Raw genomic sequence first — 19,041 nt, forward strand, 5'->3', positions numbered from 1 at the left:
CCCCCGCCTGGATCCTCCCTCTCCCTGGACTCCTTTTCCTACTGCCAAGCCATCTCCTTCCCGTCACCCAGAAACACTAACGCCCCTCTCCCTCCTCTTCTCTTTTCCTTCTTCCCTTCTCCTCTTCTCCCTCCCTTTCCTCTATTCTCCCTCCCCTCACCTCTTCCCCTCCCTCCCTGCTTCCCTCCTCCCCCTTACCCCTCCTTGCCTCCTTCCGTTTTCCCTGCTTATCCGGCCCCCAGCCCCTTGGCCCTTCCCTGCCCCCCTCTCCCCCCACAGCCCGTGCAGCGTCGCCCCCTCCTCATCCCCTCCACCCCTGCCCTGGCCGCTGAGCTCGGGGACTCCCAGTGGATGAGCTAATGCAGTGGACCAAGGACACAGGCTGGCCACTGCCCCCACCCCAGCGTGGAGTTGTGTGGAGTGGGGCATGTGTGTGTGTGTGTGTGTGTAAGGAATAAAACATTCCAAATAGGAGGGGAAGAAAGAAGACTGCTTCCAAGACCTGCTGGGAGCCGGGTTTAGTCTGGCCTGGGTTATTTGCACGCCCGGCTCCCCCACCCCAGCCAGAACTGACTCACGCCCTCACTCCCTCACCCTCCTCTGGCCCCTCTGCCTGCGAGGCAGCAAAAGCCTCGACCCTGGGGCCTGGCTCACAGATGGCACCCAGCGCTGTCACAGTCAGCAACAGCCCCAGACAAGCTGCGACCTGGCTGGGACTGCTTTCCTCAGATGGGAAGGTGACAGAGCCAGTGTCACTGCTGCTTGAGGTGTAAGCGAACTGACACATGTAAACACATAGATTAGACACCCAAGAAAGGCTATGGTTAGTTATTGAGTAATCAGAATCAATCCTGATGCAAACCCCAAGGGTCAGGTCGGATGTGTAATAAATTTCAGAATTCTTGCCAAGCAAAACAACAAAAGGAAACGAATGAATGAGCCCATCCATGCCAGGGTGGACGGGTAGGTGGATGGCCATGATTACAGACAACTAGGAGCAGGTGTTGCTGTAACTAAAATGGCAAAAACAAAGGAACTCCTGCTGGCTGCAGCCACTTGCTTCCTCCTGGATAAAGGTAAGGGGCAACTGGGCAGAGAAAAGCGGAGATGACTCGTTCTCCACACCCCTGCCCAGGCTGGGTTTGGGAAAGGATCAAAGGCAGACCTGTGAATAAAGGAGCTCCCAAGAGTGCCGGAAGACCTGGGCAGCTCCCTCCGTACGCCTGGAAAGGGAGAGGTCTTTCCAGCCAGAAGCCTTAAAAGATGGATACAATCAAATGGATATGAACCCTGCTTCAAAGAGAAAAACTACTACCAGATACAAACCGTGAGAGAAGGCAGCAACCATGAGAAGTATTTGCTGCTCAGATCGGAAAGAATCAGTGTCCATGGCAAACGGAGACACGACCACACCAAAGAAAACCAGCACAGATGTGTCCGGGTGGATGGAACAGCTTGAGACCCGTGAAAAGATACCCACGCTCACCCCCCTGAAAAGAGATACAAACTAAAGCAAGACTGTATAGCAGGTTGGAGAAGACCAAAAAGTCAGACAGGAGTCCTTTGCAGGTGAGTCTATGCCAGTGGTGATGAACCTATGCCACATGTGCCATAGTGGGCTGTTTGTGGCTGAAACCTCTGAAAGGTTCGCCATCACTGGGCTATGCAGTGCCAGTCCCTCAAATGCCTGACACCTTCTGTGTGGGGGCCATTTGGCAAATTTTCAAATCTATGTGGCCGCAACCATTTTTGCCTGGCAGGTCACTGGCTAGACCCTGGGATGCCAGGTGCTCTGTCCCGTGTTCCGGGATTCTAATGCAGTTGAACTGAGGTGCACACTGGTGTTGTAATTTTTTAATGTCCCATGGGTGACTCTCTTTACAGCTGAGACTGACAGCCACAGCTGTAGGTCTCCCTTCATGCAGGCAGAATACACCCAATTCATTTGTTGCTTTATTTCTAGTAGCAGAAGTTTAGGAGTAACCTGAGTGCCCATCAGTAGGGGATTGGGTGAATGATAACTATACTGAACCCCATAGAGGTTGCATGGGCACAAGGCAGAAAGATAAGGGCCCTCTCTTGAGTGGCGCTGTTGCTCCTGCCTCTATGTCTTGCGGTGATTCAAACCATGTCCCCTTCATGGTCATTTGGACTCTGGGGAAGAGCCGTAAGTGACACCAGGCCAGATCTAGGGAACAAGGACACAGCACCATGTGTTACGAGCCTGCCTTTCCGCTGGATGGTGCTCGGCAGCAGCACTCCCTATATTTTTTATTTCTGTCTTCTTCTTTTTTTTTTTTTGTCTGTTGGAGACAGAGTCTCACTGTGCACTTCAGGCTGGCCTTGAGCTCACTTTGTAGCCCAGGCTGGCCTCAAACTCTCGGCAATCCTGCCTCAGCCTCCGGAGCGCTGGTGTTACAGGTGTGCGCCAGCACGCCCAGTTTGTCGCCCGTATTTTTTCATCACACCATGTAAAGACATGGAAGAGGACTTCTAGAGCTGTTTCAAAAAGTGGCAAGAACAATGAGGTAAGTGTGTTCAAAGTGAGGGGGAGGGTTTTGAGGGGGATCAATGGCAACACTTCTTTTACTGTAATAATTTTTAATTTAAGCATTCACAGTTCTGTTCTGTCGTCCCTGTGTGCAAGTGTGGAATATTCTACAAGACACCGTAAATAAACAAAGCTGTCACGGCACAGTGTCCGGCACCACGCCGCCGGTGGGGCACAGCAGGCCCGTGTAAGGAGACCCTGTGAGTGTGATGTGCCTGCTGACACCTGGGAGAGAGGGAGGAGGGAAGGGAGACAGGAATCTAAAGTGAAGAAGCCGGGACTATTTTTCTTTTTATTGTACTTTTATTTTGAACCACGTGAAGGCACCATCTTATCATAGTAGGAAGTTGCCGCGAAAAGGTGCAGTTTGCCCACGCAATAAGTGAGGTGAGTGCGGAATAGTGGGAGACCCACTCCCACCCACGCCAGACGGTGCTTTCTCTTCGTTGTCGTGGGCTCCCTCTGCTGGACAGAATACGTAAACGTCTGGTTTTAAAGAGAACGCTACTGTCAATTTCGCCCAGCTAAGGCAGAAAAAAAAAAAAAGGAAAAAACCCAGCAGGCCAAAAATACATACTGTGTGTGAAGATTCGTTTCAGTTGGGAGCCGCACCATATAAGAAGCAATCCAATTAAGTTCATATTTCTATAGAAGGGAAATCAAAATATTTGAAACATATGTACTGTGTACCATGTTAAGAATTGGGGGAGTAAGGCAGGCACGGTGGCACCCCTGTGATGCCAGCTACTCCGGAGGCTGAGGCAGGAGGATCACAAGTTTGAGGCCAGCCTGGGCAACTTAGTGAGAGCTTGCTTGTCTCAAAATAAAAAATAAAAAGAAGTGGGGTGTAGCTTCCTGGGGAGCACCCCCAGGCCTGAGCACTTGCACTACAGATAATGTAATAGTGGAGGGAGTGGTACGGAGTCATCCGGTCACATTCTTTCATTCGTTTCCCGTTGCAAACTCACTGGCCTGTAGGGGGCAGACATGCAGTGTGAATGAGCCATTGGCACAGCATGTAAAGTTTTTCTAAATTCTTCTTTTCTCTCTCTTTTTTTTTTTTTTTTTTTTTTTTTTGCTGTTAATAATTCCCCTGTATTTTTTATTAAGTTTATTGGTACATTTTAGATATACATAATAATCATATTTATCATAGGGAATTTGTACCTGTACATGATATGTTTTGATTGACTCTTTTCTCCGCAATCCTCTCTCCTCCCTTTAACCCATCTTTCCCTCCCTATTTACAAAGCTTTGTTTCCATTTTATCCTTTTAATCATTTTTTCCTTTCTCCCTCCTTCCTTCCCCTCCCCCACCCTAGCTCTTCTTTTCCTTTTGAACAATCTCTTCCTTTCCACAGTATCTATTGCACATGTTGGTCCTTATTTGCCCTTTCAGTTTCTCACACCGGGGAGCTGACGCAATGTTCTGGGAAAGACGATCTCCCCGCTCCCCTTCCACCGCGTGTCAGTTTCCTGCAGGGCAACCTCCACACACGCAGGGGCTGCCGGCTCTCAGATCTGCCCCATTTCTCACACACGAGCCCAAGCCTTCCAGTTGCTTAAGAAAAGCAAAAAATCTTATTCTTAAACTTTGGCAATAAAAATAATCCACGAGAGTTGGCTGTGCGTGACCTTGGACTAGGCAAATGCACCCCAGCTCTTATGGGGCTGATCTTCCAGCATGCGCTGGCTTCAGGGTGAATACTGTGGATTGTCAGCAAAACGTAAGTCTAACAGCTGAACAACAGAGAGAAAGCAAAGCCCCAGCAACTAAAGGATCTAGATCAAAGTGGGATTCAGGCGTGGTTTCATCAAGGCATTGCCTGGAGAGCTCGGCACCTATCTGCTTCCCTGATTCGGGTGTTAGTTTTATCTTCAGGTAAATTCTGCCCTTCTGCCTGGCATACTGAACCCCACAGCTTCGGAGCTGGTTTCTCACTCAGACTTCAAATGTTACCCCCTCAGAGTGGCCGTCCCCACATCCCAGGGTGGAAAAGTTCCCCTCCAGAATCTTCCATCAGGGAATCTCTGTCACACAGCCGCTTTCCTTTGTCTTCCACAGCTCTCACTAATCACTACCTGAAATCACATTTTCCTTCCTGTTTCTATTTTTTTCTCAGTACTGGGGATTGAGCCTTCACGCTGATCTCTGTCCCCAGCCCTTTGTTTTTATTCTTATTTTTAATTTTATTTTGAGACAAGGTTTTGCTAAGTTGCCCAGGCTGGGCTCAAACTTGAGTTCCCCCTTCTTCAGCCTCCCAGAGTGCTGTGATTCCCAGCATGCACTGCCACGCCCGGCTTTGATTTTCCATGTATATCATTATCTGTGCTTTATCTGTCCACTCTGAGAACAGTGTCCGCCCGAGGGCAGGAGCAACATCCACCTCGATCACCACCGGGTTCCAGCTGCCTGGGAACCGAGCCCACCCGTCCACAGAGATGCCCGGGTCACTGCTGCAGGAACAGATGCGGGTGAGGGAAGAAAAAGCGCCCAGGAAAGGGGCCCAGCAAACGCACAGACAAGGAGGCCAGTGAAACAGAGTTCAGAATCTGGAACTGAGGGGCTGGGAATTTAGCTCAGTGGCACAGCGACTACCTGGCAAGTGCAAGGTCATAAGTTTGATTCCTGGTACGAGAAAAAAAAAAACAAACAAAAAACAGAATCCAGAACTAAATCTGTACAGTCATGGTCAATTGATTTGACAAGGACACCGAAACCATTCAACAGGCAAGACAATCTTTTCAACCAGTGGTAATGGGGCCAATATCAGCACATAGGGAAGAACGATGCCAGCCTCACCCCACACTCTGCACAAGATGAACTCCACAAGGATCACAGACGTGAATGGAGGAGCCATGCTTAGATGAAACAGGCATAAATCTCCACGCCCTTGGCTTAGCAATGGCATAGATGTGACCCAAAAAGCAGAACCAACAAAGCCAAGATAAGTGGAATTTCATCAAAAGTTACAATTCTGTGATTCGAAGGACACCAACAAGAAAGTGAAAAGATAATACACAGAGTAGGAAAAATACGGGCAAATCATCTCCCCGGTTAGGACTACATCAATTTATAAAGAGCTCTTACAGCTCAATAATAAGAGGCCAAGTGTGCTCATCTTGACAGCACATAAACTCATAAAAAGGTGAATCACACAACCGAAAACTAGGCAGAGGATGTGAAGACACAAATGACCCGCAAGGGCACAGACAGGGGCTCCACCCCATTAACCATTTGGAAACACAAAGCGGAACTGTAGCGAGAGATCACTTCACAACCACGAAGGCAGAAAGGAAAGCATTGGGGAGGAGGTAGAGCGATCCGGCCCTCACAGACCACTGGTGGGGTCAGAAATGGTGCAGCTCCTGCAGAAAACAGGCTCACAGCTCCTCAAAATTTTAAGCATCGCGTTATCCTGCGACCCTGCAATTCCACGCTGAGGCGTATGCCCAGAGAAATAGCACACGTCCACATCCAAACTTGCCTGTGAATATTCACAGCAATGTCATTCAACACAGCTCCAGAAATGCTCATCAGCTGAAGAAGGGGTGAGTCAAAGGTGATCTCTCCATGCGATGAAGTATTATGGGGCCATAAAAGGGGAAAGTACTGATCTGTGCTTCGTGATGCCTCTTGAGGACACAAAGGCAGGCTCAGTAGCGCGTGTGGCTCGGTTGATGTGAAACCTACAGAGACAGAAGGCAGCCTGGTGGGTGTGGCTGGCTGGGCGGAGGGTGTCCCTAAGGAGCATGGGTTTCTTGGGACTTCGTGGAGACCTCCTAGGGCTAGATAGCGACAGGGCTGCACGACTTTGTAAATGCCCTGAATGTACCCTTAAACTGTGTACTTGAACTAAGAAAGAAAAGTGTTGAAGAAGAAAGCTCCCAGGTTTGGGGCCTGAGCCTTGCGGGAGGGACAGAAGGACGAGGCAAAGTGTGGGCAGGTGTCACTGGAGCTGCCCACAGGACACGGCAAAGGAGACGTCCAGCAGCCCCACAGCTCGGAGACTCAGCGCAAGGACAGCTGGCCACCGGGCTCTGGAAGAGGGCAAGGGAAGGAGGTGAGGCCCAAAAAGAAGCTCGGGGCAGGAGGTCAGGGACGCAGCCCAAGGGACACACGTGTGCAGGAGGCGGAGCTGAAGGAAGGCTTGAGGACCGTCTGGTGGGAAGAGGAAACCTGGAGACAGGGTCTGTCCCCCGAGGTCACATTGGACTGAGTCCCAGGGCCACAGTGTTGGCAGAGGGTGACTCACAAGGTGCGTGGCTGTGAAGAGGGTGCCTGCCTTTCCTCGGGGGCTGGGCTCCTTCTCGCGGGTCGGCATTTGCTCTCAGCAGAGCGAGTGTCACCGGCCACGCCCCTCAAGGTCCCTCTGCCCCACGCCCACTGGCCCTGCCGCTTTTGGCCCCCCTGGAAGCAGCCCAAGTCCCCGCAGAGCCCAGCAGGTGCCGGCCACACGCTTGAGCTTCCTGGGCCTCAAAAGGAACCTTGAGCCAAATAAACCCCTCCCGTGTGAATTACCCAGTCTCAATTGGGCTTTTATGCTATTAGAGCGACAGGAAATAGACAAAGACCAGGAGTATCTCCGGAAGTGGGGAGGGACCAGGCCTGGACAAAATGAGATCCATGCTTGGAAGGAAGGGGGATAGAAGTGTGTGCCTAAAGAAATCGTGCATGTGTATGTGTGTTGGTGCATGCACAAGTGTGTGTGCATGCACAAGTGTGTGTGCATGCACGTATGCGCGGTATCTTGGATTGTATCCAGGGCCTGGCATACACTAAGCATACTCCTCACCACTGAGTTACACCTCCACCCCCAAAGCAAAATTTTTTTGTTGTTACTTTGAGACAGGGTCTCACTATGTAATGTGGGCTGGCCTCAAACTCGCAGTGATTCTCCTGCCTCAGCCTTTTGAGTGCTGGGATTACAGGCATGTGCCATTACACCCGGTTTAAACCTGTTGTTGACCCAACAGATGGACAGTAGACAGCGGCTACAAACAAGAATTTATGCAAACTCCTTCACACTTACTGCTTTTTCTGAGTCTTCTGGCCATGCCATAAGATATACAATTATATATACACTGTTATTGTAAATATATATAGTTGTAGTAGTGGGGATTGAACCCAGAGCCTTCGCACTAAGCTACCTCCCCAACAGTTTTTATTTATTTTTTCTTAATTTTGAGAAAGGGTCTCACTAAATTGCTCAGGGTGGACTTGCACTTGTGATCCTCTTGCCTCAGTCTCCCAGAGTGCTGGGATTACAGGTGTGTACCACTGCACCCGGCTATTTTTATATATTTTAGTAGTAATTATGTATCACGCGTCATATGTTACAGTAGCTAGAGTGTCCGAGCTAATGACAATAACCTCCTGTGTGTGGTGTGCGCCCCCAGCCGCCGTGCTGAGGACCTTGCAGTATGTTCTCCTTAGTGCTCACAGCGGCTCGGGAGATCCTGTCCCCAAACCAGGGTAGCCAGGGCCACTGAGGGTTGGACCCGTGGAGACGCTGCAGGCACCCGGGCTGTCAGGCCTCAGGGGATCGGGCCACACCTTGGAGCCAGAACCCACCTTGGAGCCGACAACATTGCCGGGGCACTCAGCGACCCCCTGCAGCCACCTGGCCCTGGCGTTTAAAGACTGCCTTTCCACGTGGCTTTATTTTCATCCCTGCAGATACCCTGCAGCCTCCTAAAGGCCAGATCACCAGCCCTGCCAGGTTTTCCCTGGGGCTACAAATTTAAAAAAGAAACAATCCTGCCTCAGCTGTAGTGAGAGGCAGAAAAAAACATAACCTAGAACTTGCTTCTCTGCAAGGTGCCCGTTGCCCTGAAGCAGGTGCTGCACACGGACGGATATTTATAGAAAATGCTATTTGTGGAATCCAAGCTGCTCTCAGAGCTTCAAGAAGAGGCTCCAGGGAGTCACGCCGAAGGGGCATCAAAAGGCTCCTGACAGTCGATCCCCCATCACCAGTCAGGGCAGAAGGCCCGGTGGCTGCATGGGGCAGGGCGGTCTAATGGCTAGCGTTAGCGGGCACTCACCCCAGTCCTGGCTCTGCCATACGCTTCCTGAGCTTCAGGGTCCTCTTCCTGAAAATGGGGTTCCCACACACAGGCTGTTAAGGATCATGCAGAATGTGTGCAAAAGCCTACTGTGGTAGCTGGTATTTGAAATGCCAGCCCCCGAAATCTGTACACTTGTATACAGTCTAAACTGTGTCACGACAAGTAGCACACCCGGTGGATGTGGTGGCAAATTCCTAAAACCCCAGCCACTCATGAGGCTGAGACAGGAAGAGCTCTGTTTGAAGGCCAGCCTGGGAAACATAGCCAGACCCACCTCAAGATAAATAAAGAAGACAGAGTAGCACACTGAGCTAGACTCTAGACTGGCAAAGAGAAACTATTAGAGTTATATTCAAGTACCTAAAAGTAGGAAGAAACCCGTGCAAGATCTGGCAGAACTAAGAGGCCAAGCAGGTTAGTAAGGGCCTCTGAGGTGGGTCATAGCGCGGAACTCAGCCACCAGCCCTGGCTGGAGGGACAGGGGAGGAGGGATGCCACAACCCCCGGTGGGGTCACCCAGGGAGAGCTCGGGCACAGACGAGGTGTGGCTGCTGGAGGTGCTCAGGAGGGAGGAAGCACCTGGCCTTGTTTTCCTTGCCACCCGCCGGTCTCCACGGTGCTGCCCACTGACCAGGTGCTGCCCACTGACCACGGTGCTGCCCACTGACCAGGTGCTGCCCACTGACCAGCCCGGGGAGAACACAGCCTGTGTGGTGCGAGGGCCATCCCCCAGAACAATGCCCGCCCCCAGGACAGCTTCCCCCAAGGACATTGCCCTGATGGCCCTCCTGCCCCCAGGGATTCACAGCAGGACTCAACCAAGAGCCAGGGAAGAAAGAGCCCATGTGGCATTTCCCCCAGGAATTGTGCCTGGGAGGGCTGGGGAAGCCTGCTGTGGGGGGATGCAGGTCTCCTCATTCTGGAGTGCTCTCTTGGGCAGGTGCTGATCTTCCAGGAACCTCAGCTGCTGGGTTGCCAATGCCCAGAAGTCTGCTGCACTGGGCTCAGTGCGAAGCCGTCCTTCCTAGTGGAGACAGGACGGGCCCCTGTGAGGTGGCGAGTTCCCGTCACAGCGGAGGGCTGGTGAGAACTCATTCTTGACCTGAGGCTGCTGCAGTTCTGAACTAGCTTCTGCTTCCTTCCGCTGCGATCATTTCCATCCTTGTATCCACCACTGAACTGTCACACTAGCTTCCTGCAAATTCTCCATTCTCTTTCCCCAGCAGGCTGTAAATGCCGCTCAGCAGAAACCCATTTGTACATCTGCCTGATTCAGGCAGACAGTGTGGGTTTTGGTGTTACCAAAACCAAACCAAACCAAAAAGGAAGAAAAAAGAGCTTACTGTCGAAGTCCCTTAAACAGTCACTTTCCCTAGAAGAGTTAAACTATCATTTTCTCTGAAATGTTTATCATAGGCTGCCAGAGAGGGAAAAGTCTTATCCTAGGAAGGCCCACAGAGAGGGCCACATCAATGGGGCAAAGAACTGGGTGTGGTGGCACACGCCTGCAATCTCAACACTCAGGAGGATCGCCAGGCGTTCAAGGCCAGCCTGAACTACATAGCGAAACCTTGTCTCAAAAAACAAAACAAATTTATAGGGCAATGTGTAAATAAAAAGCCAAAAAGGTCCACAGTATTTGCTAGGGTGAGCACCCCTTGGTTTTAACAGCACCTAATAGCAACACACAGTAGGCAAAGGATTATTAAGTTGATTAACAGAAAATGCCTCCTTTCGTTCAGTAATTATAAGATGTGTTAGATCCCCAAGTCTGGATGTTATTGAGCACCCCAGGAATTGTGCCTGCCCAGATACACGAGCACCCCTTCCCCAGTGAGTGTACACTGGCTGAAGTGGGCTTTCGGCTTCCTCCTCTTTTTGAGACAGAGTCTCACTATACAGTTCAGCCTGGCCTTGAGGTTATTTCGTAGCCCAGGCTGGTCTTGAACTCGCAACACTCCTCCTGCCTCAGCCTCCCAAGTGCTGGGATTACTGGCGTGCGCCATCACACCCAGCATTCGGCTTCTTCCTCAAAAAGACTGTGCGTTCCCAGACTGGATCCCTGTCCCCTGCTTCCTTGTGTCTCAACTTCTTGGGTCACATTATGCAACCTAGAAAAGGACACTATGGAGCGCTCATCCGCGCTCAGCCTTTGGGCGTCACCAGTGTGCACACACTCTCAGCCCAAGGCCCTGGGTCACGGACAGGTCTCCACCCCTGAGATGTCGCCACTTCCCAGGTTGAGGGACTAAAATATCAACCAAAGCTGCAGGAGGCAGTTGCCACAGTGGAGGAAGAGAACCACTTTGTGCTTTGGGCAAAAGCTTGGGGCTGGGGCAGGGACAGAGGGATGTGGAAGAACTCAGCTCACAGCACCCCAGTCACTGCAGGGCAAAGAGAGCGCTTCTGTCTCCTGGCAACAGAGTATCTCAGGGAAGGGCTTGGATTGGCCCTGCCCAGATGCCAGGCCCATGGGCCAATCACTGCAGCTGAGGACTGGGCTGCCCCATTGGGTAACCTGGGCAACATGCAGGTGAGTGTGCACTGGGGCTGTGCACTGCAGGGACCCTGGCAGGGCCTTGTGGAGGGAGCACTCTCTGAAGGACGGTGCAGGGCTCCCATCCCTCGGGCCAGCGTCTTCACCTCTGGGCCTGAGAGCTTTCTCCCAAAGCCCAGAAGGTGGCGCTGTCCGGTTTCCCAGGCAGCTGTGCAGGCGGCTGAACACCATGGGCAGCTGTCAGCCAACCTGCAGGGTGGATGCGGCACCTGGGTCGCCCACACCTCTGTGACAGCTCTGGGATGTGAGGCTCTGTTCCTCTGGGCGCCCTGAGGACCCCTTCCTCCCCCCACCCGGCCCGTGCTGATCGGTGCTTCCTGCACCTGCCAAGTTGACCACCTGAACTGGGATCCTCACTCAGACCCTCCTCGTGTCATCACAGCATGCTGCACCAAGTGAATGAATGGCCAATGAATACAGCCAGCCAGGGGGCTGGGGATTTAGCTCAGCGGCACAGCGCCTGCCTGGCAAGCGTGACGTCGTGAGTTCAGTTCCTGGTACCGGAAAAAAAAAACCCACAAAACCAAAAGCACAAACAAAAAAACCACACACACACAAAAAGAACACAACCAGCCAGACCAGAGGGGACAGTTCCCAGGCCAGTCCCTGCAGTGAGACAGGAAGTTTGAAGGCTCTGGCTGCAGGTGCTGGGGCAGCCGATAGGGGGCGCTCCTAGGGAGCAGACTCCCAGGCCCTGTGTCCCACCCAGCTTGGGGCTCCTGGGCAGAGCCAGTCCCATCCCCTTACCTCACTCAGCTGCACTACTGCCCAGCGCCTGGCTCTCCCACTTTGCGGGCAGGGGCTGGGCCTCACAAAGCTCTTGTTGGCCTGGCCTTCTTGGTCAACCTAGAAACAAGCTGTGCTCCTGGACAAAGGAGACGAAGAGGATTTGTCACCTTGGGCGCCCTGTGGAGAACACAGCCAGAGTCCACCGGGAAGCAGCCAAGCAAGAAGCCAGGGCCTGGCACCAGGTCCCACGGGAGCAGCCACAAGCTGTCCAGGTCCTGACCACGTGCTCACCACTGGGGAGCAGGATCTGAGCTTGGACTCTGCAGCCTGGACTGGGGTGGGGAGCCTCTGGGGTCATGTGGGACAGGACAGGCAGCTCGCTGGGGAGACGAAGGTGCTGGTTAAAAGAGGGGCTGAATTCTGAGACTCTGCATCTGTCAATGCTGTCTAGTATTCTGCGCCCAGAATCTCCTCACTACCTGTGAGCTCAGGGAGTACGTGCAGTGAACGATTAGCAGTGTCTGCCATGGGCACAGAAGGAAGAGGGGCTCCTGTCTCATGTGTCTCTCACCCCGAGTTGCACAGCTGTGCAGGCTGAGAGATGCAAAGGATCACAGTCGCTAACGTTTCATACGCATTTCAAATGTGCTGGGAAACATGCTGAGTGCTTTTCCTAATCTATCTCATTTAATCCTGAAAACAACCCTGGGAGATAAACGCTAATATTGCCCCTTCCATACAAGGTCAGCTCCATGAGGGCCACAATTTTGGGGGAAGGGGCACAACTATTTTACATCTGCATCTTTTCTTAATTTTTTTTTTCTTTTTTTTTCGGGGTACAGGGGATCGAACTCATGTCGTTGTGCTTGCCAGGCAGGCAATTATGCCACTTAGCTATACCCTCAGCAAAATCGGCATCATTCACTGCTGTGTCCTCAGCATGAAAAACAGAACATGGGTCACGGCAGGAACTTTATATTTCTGTCTGCGTAGATGAACTCCCATTTTGTAGATGAGGAAATGGAGGCTCACCACAGTAAGTAACTAGATAAAAGTGCACAATGTGCACTGATCAATGTAGCAGCCACACACCTAACACTAACGCTAACCCTAAACCAAACTCTGAACTATAACCGTAACCTATAACCATAACCCAAACCTTATCCTATAATCCTAACCCTAAACTCTAACCCTAACCGAACTCCTAACACATACAGCAGCAACAACACTAACCCTAACCCTAACCCTAACCCCTAACCCTAACCCTAACCCTAACCCTAACCCTAACCCTAACCCTAACCGAACTCCTAACACATACAGCAGCAACAACACTAACCCTAAACCTAACCCTAACCCTAAACCTAACCCTAACCCTAACCCTAACCCTAACCCTAACCCTAACCCTAACCCTAACCCTAACCGTAACTAACCTTAACTTATAACCCTAACCTCTAACCATGACCCTAACCCTAACCCTAACCCTAACCCTGCTGTGCTCGGCCCCACACCAGGCTGGCAGCCTTGAAACTGTGTCGGAGTCACACCATTTCCCAGCTGACAGGCAGCGCAGCACCAGCGTCCTACAGGTGGAGCGCACTGAGTGCAGGCAGCCTGCTGGGCAGCGCAGCGGTAACTGACTCCGCCTAGAGCGGTTCTGACCCCAGAGACCCAAGGCCAGGGTGGCGCTGGCATGGGCGGTGTGCAGGGGCACTCTCCTCCCTGCTTCTCCAGGCCTGTGTGGGCTGGTGGTGTCCCTGGCCACCTCTCAACGCATGACCTTAAGAAAACACCAGAAGCAATGACCACTGTGCCCAGCTGGCTCCCAGAAAGCGTCCACTTCTAGAGGACAGGATCAAACTTCTTGCCAAAGAACCTCCACTCGCTGGTGGAGCACCCAGCACCATCAGCAAGAGCAGGCGCTGTTCAAAGTGGTGCTCACATATAAATTCATTTAACTCTCAGAACAGGCACTGAGGCTTTACGGAGCTAGGTACCTGGTGCAGTTCATGCAACAGGGGAATAGCCATCCAGGCCAGGGCTCAAATCCAAGCAGAGATGGAGAAAAACACTGGAGAGAAGGGAGGAGAAGGGGACAGGTACCTGCAATTAATGAATCTAATTTGCTGTGCTGCAGATTGAACCCAGGACCTTCACGTTGAGCTATACCCTCAGCTCTTTTTATTTTTACTTTTTTTTTTTTTTTTTTTTTTTTTTTAATTTTGAGACAGGGTCTCACTAAATTGCTAAGTAACTGCCCAGTAACTTGGGTCAAACTTGGCGGTCCTCCTGCTTCAGCCTCCCAGAGTGCTGGGATGTGCAAGTATGTGTGCCACCACATCCCCCACCTCCAGCTTTCTTCTTTAACTTGGGCTGAGGGAACACCCCAGACTGGCCCGGGCACCCCACTGTGACCCTAGCGAGTGCTAGTGATCCTCTGGAAGCCCCTGTTGCTTCCTGACTTTGTGTCTGACAGCTACAAACTCATAGCAGTGCGCGGGCCAAGAGTCCCAGGTGCAGACATGAGCAGGGCTGGCTCTCGGGCTGCACTGGTGTGCTAGGCTGTGACTTTTCTAGATTACTCAGCCTTTGAGAAGCAAGCTGAGCCCAAGACCAATCTCTGGTAGACAGAAGAGGACATTTGGAGAACTGAGGCCCTGCTGCCTCCTCCAGGAGCCTCAGAAGGAACAAGTGAGCAGCCAGCAGCAGTCAGCCCAGCAGACAGGGGTCCAGGGAGGCAGAGAGGCACCGACCCTGGATCCCCGGATCCCAGGCACAGCAAGGCAAACTCCACAGCCACTGTGAGCAGTGCAGCGTGTGGTTCACTGGGAATGACCAGGCGCCGGCATAAGACAGCCTGGACTCCTGTCCTGTTTCACACACGCACCAGCCGGGTGATGCCAACGAGTCATCCAGTCGCACAGAACCTCAGCCTCCCCCTCTGCGAAATGGGCATAACAAGAAAACCTTGCACACGTGAGGCAAGTGCTCTAACTCTGGTCTCCATCTGCCGCCCAGCCTTCGTGCTTTTCCCAACACTGAGGATTGAACCCAAGGCCTTGCCCTAAGCCACATCCCCAGCCCTTCTGTAATATTTTATTGTGAGAGAACCTCACTAAGTCACTGGGCTCAAACTTGTGACCCTCCTGCCTCAGATCCCCAGGGTGTGGGGATGACAGGTGTGTGCCACCACACATGGAAACAGTACACACCTCGCTCGTGTGCACCTCTTTGGTGACAGTCCTAACTATCTCACCTGGGGTAGGCTTCACAGGCCTGCAGCCTGTGTGGTTGCACAGGGCCAGTGCTCCAAAAGATCCAAACTTAGGGTTTAACATTCAGAGATGGGGCCAGGCGTGTGGCGCAGGCCTGTAATCCCAGCAGTTGGGAGGCTGAGGCAGAAGGATCATTGCAAGTTCAATGCCCAGCCTGGGCTACAAAGTGAGCTTAAGGACAGCCTGAACTACATAGCAAGACCCTGTCTCAAAAAGACAAAAAAAAAAAACCAAAACATTCAGAGATGGTTGTCCTAGAGTGGGGAATAATTTCGTCTTCACGTGTGTGCTGTGCATGCGAAGCATGAGGAAGGGGAGCAGTTGGGGGGAGGCTTGGAGCCTCAACTCAGAACAGATGCCACCTCCCTGGGACACCGGGTCACTCAGCTCCCTCGTCCCTGTCACCTGGGGGTGGGGAGGCAACACAGGTGCCCAGGGCGTGGGCCTGGGGCTGGGTATGCGCCCACCAAATCACACAGGCGGCAGCAAGTACCTGAGACTGACCACCTGTGTCCGGAGCATTGGTGCCCGAGGGAGCACAGCGTGAGGTCGTGAGTGGAAAGCACATGGCAGGTGGAGAGGGGCTCTGCAGAGACCGGAAAGGCTTTTTCCTGCCGGTCGCACGCGTGGGGGCAGGGCACAGCTCTCATCTGCGCTCCGCCCTGCGAGTTATTCAGCTGGGACAGAAGAAGGGACAGTGTGGAACCATTGTCAGGGGCACTCGCTTCCGCCCTCCGGGGGAGGGCTGTGGTTTAGGGCCTGATGAAGACTCGCGCCCTCTGACCTGGAAGTTCCACCCTGTCCTCCAAGAGCTGCACAGGAAGTCCTGCAAGGATGCTGGCCGCGCTGTTACTGATGGTAGTGACACCAGCGGGATGCCCGGTGACAGGGGATGCCGTGTGCGCAGTCCACATTGGAAGCCCCGACGCAGCCCTGAGGACCGTGCCGCAGAACAGCATTTGTTGCCATGAGGAAAACTCGTGATGTTTTCAAAAGGAGAAAAATAGGCTCATGAAGAGCACAAACCCATGACTGCACTTGCATGCCTGAGTGAGAAGGATGCAACCTTAAACACCAACGACTGACCTGCTCTGTGGCGATGCTCTCCCCGCTGCCCTGCCCTGCATTTTCCTGGGTTCGCACGAGGCACCTGCCACCTCAGTCGTGCAGAGGCGCTGGCGGCAGAGTGCTAAGCCAGGCTGCGGTGCTGGAGGCTAACAGGGCGGGTCGAGCCCAGCTCCGCTGCTTACTGGCTCTGTGACCATGGGCAGGGGACTGAACTTCTTCCGGCCTGAGCTTCCCGTCCTCACCCAGGGGAAGGAAGGCCCCTCTGTCCAGGCTGAGTGCATGCAGGAGCCCAGAGCAGTGTCCAGCGCAGAGAAAGCTGTGCAACCCTGCTGGCATTGATGCTGTTGTTATGACGAATCAGGTAACGGGGAAACATGGAGAGAGAGCGCTGCTAGCCTCACCTTTCCCTTTAGAGGATAAGAAACGGGAAATGGTGGCAGGCGAGCCAAGTCTGTGAGCCCTCGCCCAAGGTCAAGTGTGGGCTCCTGAGCTTGTCCCGGGGCTTACTCCCGATGCTTACCTGAGCTGTATGTCTTCTCATTCACAAGGAACCTGCCCCTGAAGCGGGCATCAATGTCGAGTTGTAGCATCTTAAAGTATCTGTAGCTAACTGGGCATGGTGGCACACGCCTATTATCCCAGTACTCAGGGAGGTTGAGGCCGGAAGGATCACCATGAGTTCAAGGCCAGCCTGGACTAGGTAGTGAGTTCAAGGCCAGGCTGAACTACATAGTTTCAAAATACACCCTCCCTCCAAATTATTTGATTGTTTTTTGTTTGTTTTTGTTTTTCTTCCAGTACCAGGAATCGAATTCACCTTGCGCTTGCCAGGCAGGCGCTTTGCCACTGAGCTAAATCCCCAGCCTCTTTCTCTCCAAATTAAAAAAAAACAAAACTTTAAGGTTGGGGCTGGGGATGTAGTCCAGGGGGAAGACCCAGGATTCAATCTTCAATGTGTGTGTGCATGCGCAGAGTCATTAACTGTAAAAAAAAAGTGTGTCTCTTTCATAGCCCTGAAAATATGACCTAACTCAGAACTGCCCACAATGTAATAGTACTGATCCATTTGCCTCTCCTCCTAAAGGCCCTGAAAGATCCTTCACCAATCCCCGGCACCGGCAGGTGCTCCCCAAGTCAGCTGAAGGAGTGAATGGAGGGCACAAATTCCGTAGCAGACGAGATGCACACATCGAGGGGGGCACTCTACCACTCTGCTACCTCCTCTTCCCTTGTTATTCTGAGATGACGTCTCACTACACTGCCCAGGGTGGCCTCGAACTCCCAGGCTCAAGTGATCTTCCTGCTTCAGCCTGCTGTGTGGCTGGGACTACAGGTACACATGACCACAACAGGCTTCTACACTTTTGATTCTGAGCAGATTAATGTTTCATAAAAATGTACTGCAAGTTGCTAGCCATGGTGATCCAACACTTGTAATCGCAGCACTTTGTAAGGCTGAGGCAGGAGGATCAAAAGTTGGAGCCCAGCCTGGGCAACTTAATGAAACCCTGTCTCAAAAAAGTGAAATATGGGTGCAGGGAACTGAGCAAAACCAAAAAGTGCTATAAACGCCAGGCCTGTGTGGGAGAAGCAGTGTGGAGTGGGGGTCACCAGAGCAGAACGGGCTGGCCCTGCTCTTATCAACTCCACTCCCAGGGGGCAAACAGGCTCGTAGTCAAAGCTGACCAAGAGCAACAGAGCTCCCCCCTGCCCCCAGCTGCCCCTGTGAGATGGCCCCTGAGATGGCCCTCACCCCAGCACCCACAACCCCTATCGCACCCCACTCTGCACCGGGGTCAACCGTGCATCCGTTGTGAAGTGCCTCAGAGGGACCTCCTGGGAGCAGCCGGGCTGCCATTACACGCGGCACTGGGGGACAGGAGGCTCCACCCTTGTCCCAACCTCTTGACTCCCCCCGGGGTGCACTCAGTTTCCCTGGGGTGCTGCGGCTGCCTGAGCCTTCTGCACCCGAGTCCTCTCCAGACCCATCAAGGAGCCAGAGAACAGCGAGAAGTGAGGCTTTTGTCTGGTTTTGTTTTTATAACAGCACTGAGACATAATTCACACACCCCCAAATCCACCTTGTTAAATGATTTTTAGGAAGTATATTCAAAGTTGTGCAATTATCAATGTCGTCCAATTCCACCCCCCAGGAGAACCCCCACCTTGGTGGCCAGCTCCCACTCCCCAGCTTTGCAGCCTCTGGCAACCGTCAGCGGTCCTCCTCCAGGGCGCCGCTGCCCTGCCCGCCTTACACAGGCGGCTTCCACCGCCGCCTCTGTCTCACTGCTGTGGAGCAGGACAAGCTTCTTGATTGACTGGTGATGGTCGAATTCATTCATTCATTCCACAAATCTGCCCCTGCCTTGTGCCTCTGGAGGGCCAGCCAGGAATGAAAGCGACAGTACACCCTGGCCTAGAGGATTGCTAAAGGGGAAAGCAAAAAAACCTTTAAAAACGCACAAATGAGTAAGTTATGTCGAATATTCGTGGGCTGGGGGCAGAACCCTTGAAACTCTGGGTTCAGCGTTCAGCACCACAAAAAATAATCCACAGTGGCGATCTCAAGAAGAGAGGAAGCTGGATACGGGGCAAAGAGAGAGGAGATGCGGCTGCAAGCCTCTTGGTCAGCAGAGGCCTCCCACAGGGGCGCGCGGGGGACCGGGAGAGGAGGAGGACTTCGCCACCCCTTGCCCGGGCTCCCAGCGGTCCCGCAGCGTGACTCCGCCCCGCGAAGCTCCGCCCCGCCCCGCCCCGTCGCGGCCGCGGGTCCCGCCCACCTAGAGGGGCCC

This window comes from Chinchilla lanigera, unplaced genomic scaffold (assembly GCF_000276665.1).
Source record: "Chinchilla lanigera isolate Chin_1 unplaced genomic scaffold, ChiLan1.0 scaffold00140, whole genome shotgun sequence".
Taxonomy (NCBI): Eukaryota; Metazoa; Chordata; class Mammalia; order Rodentia; family Chinchillidae; genus Chinchilla; species Chinchilla lanigera.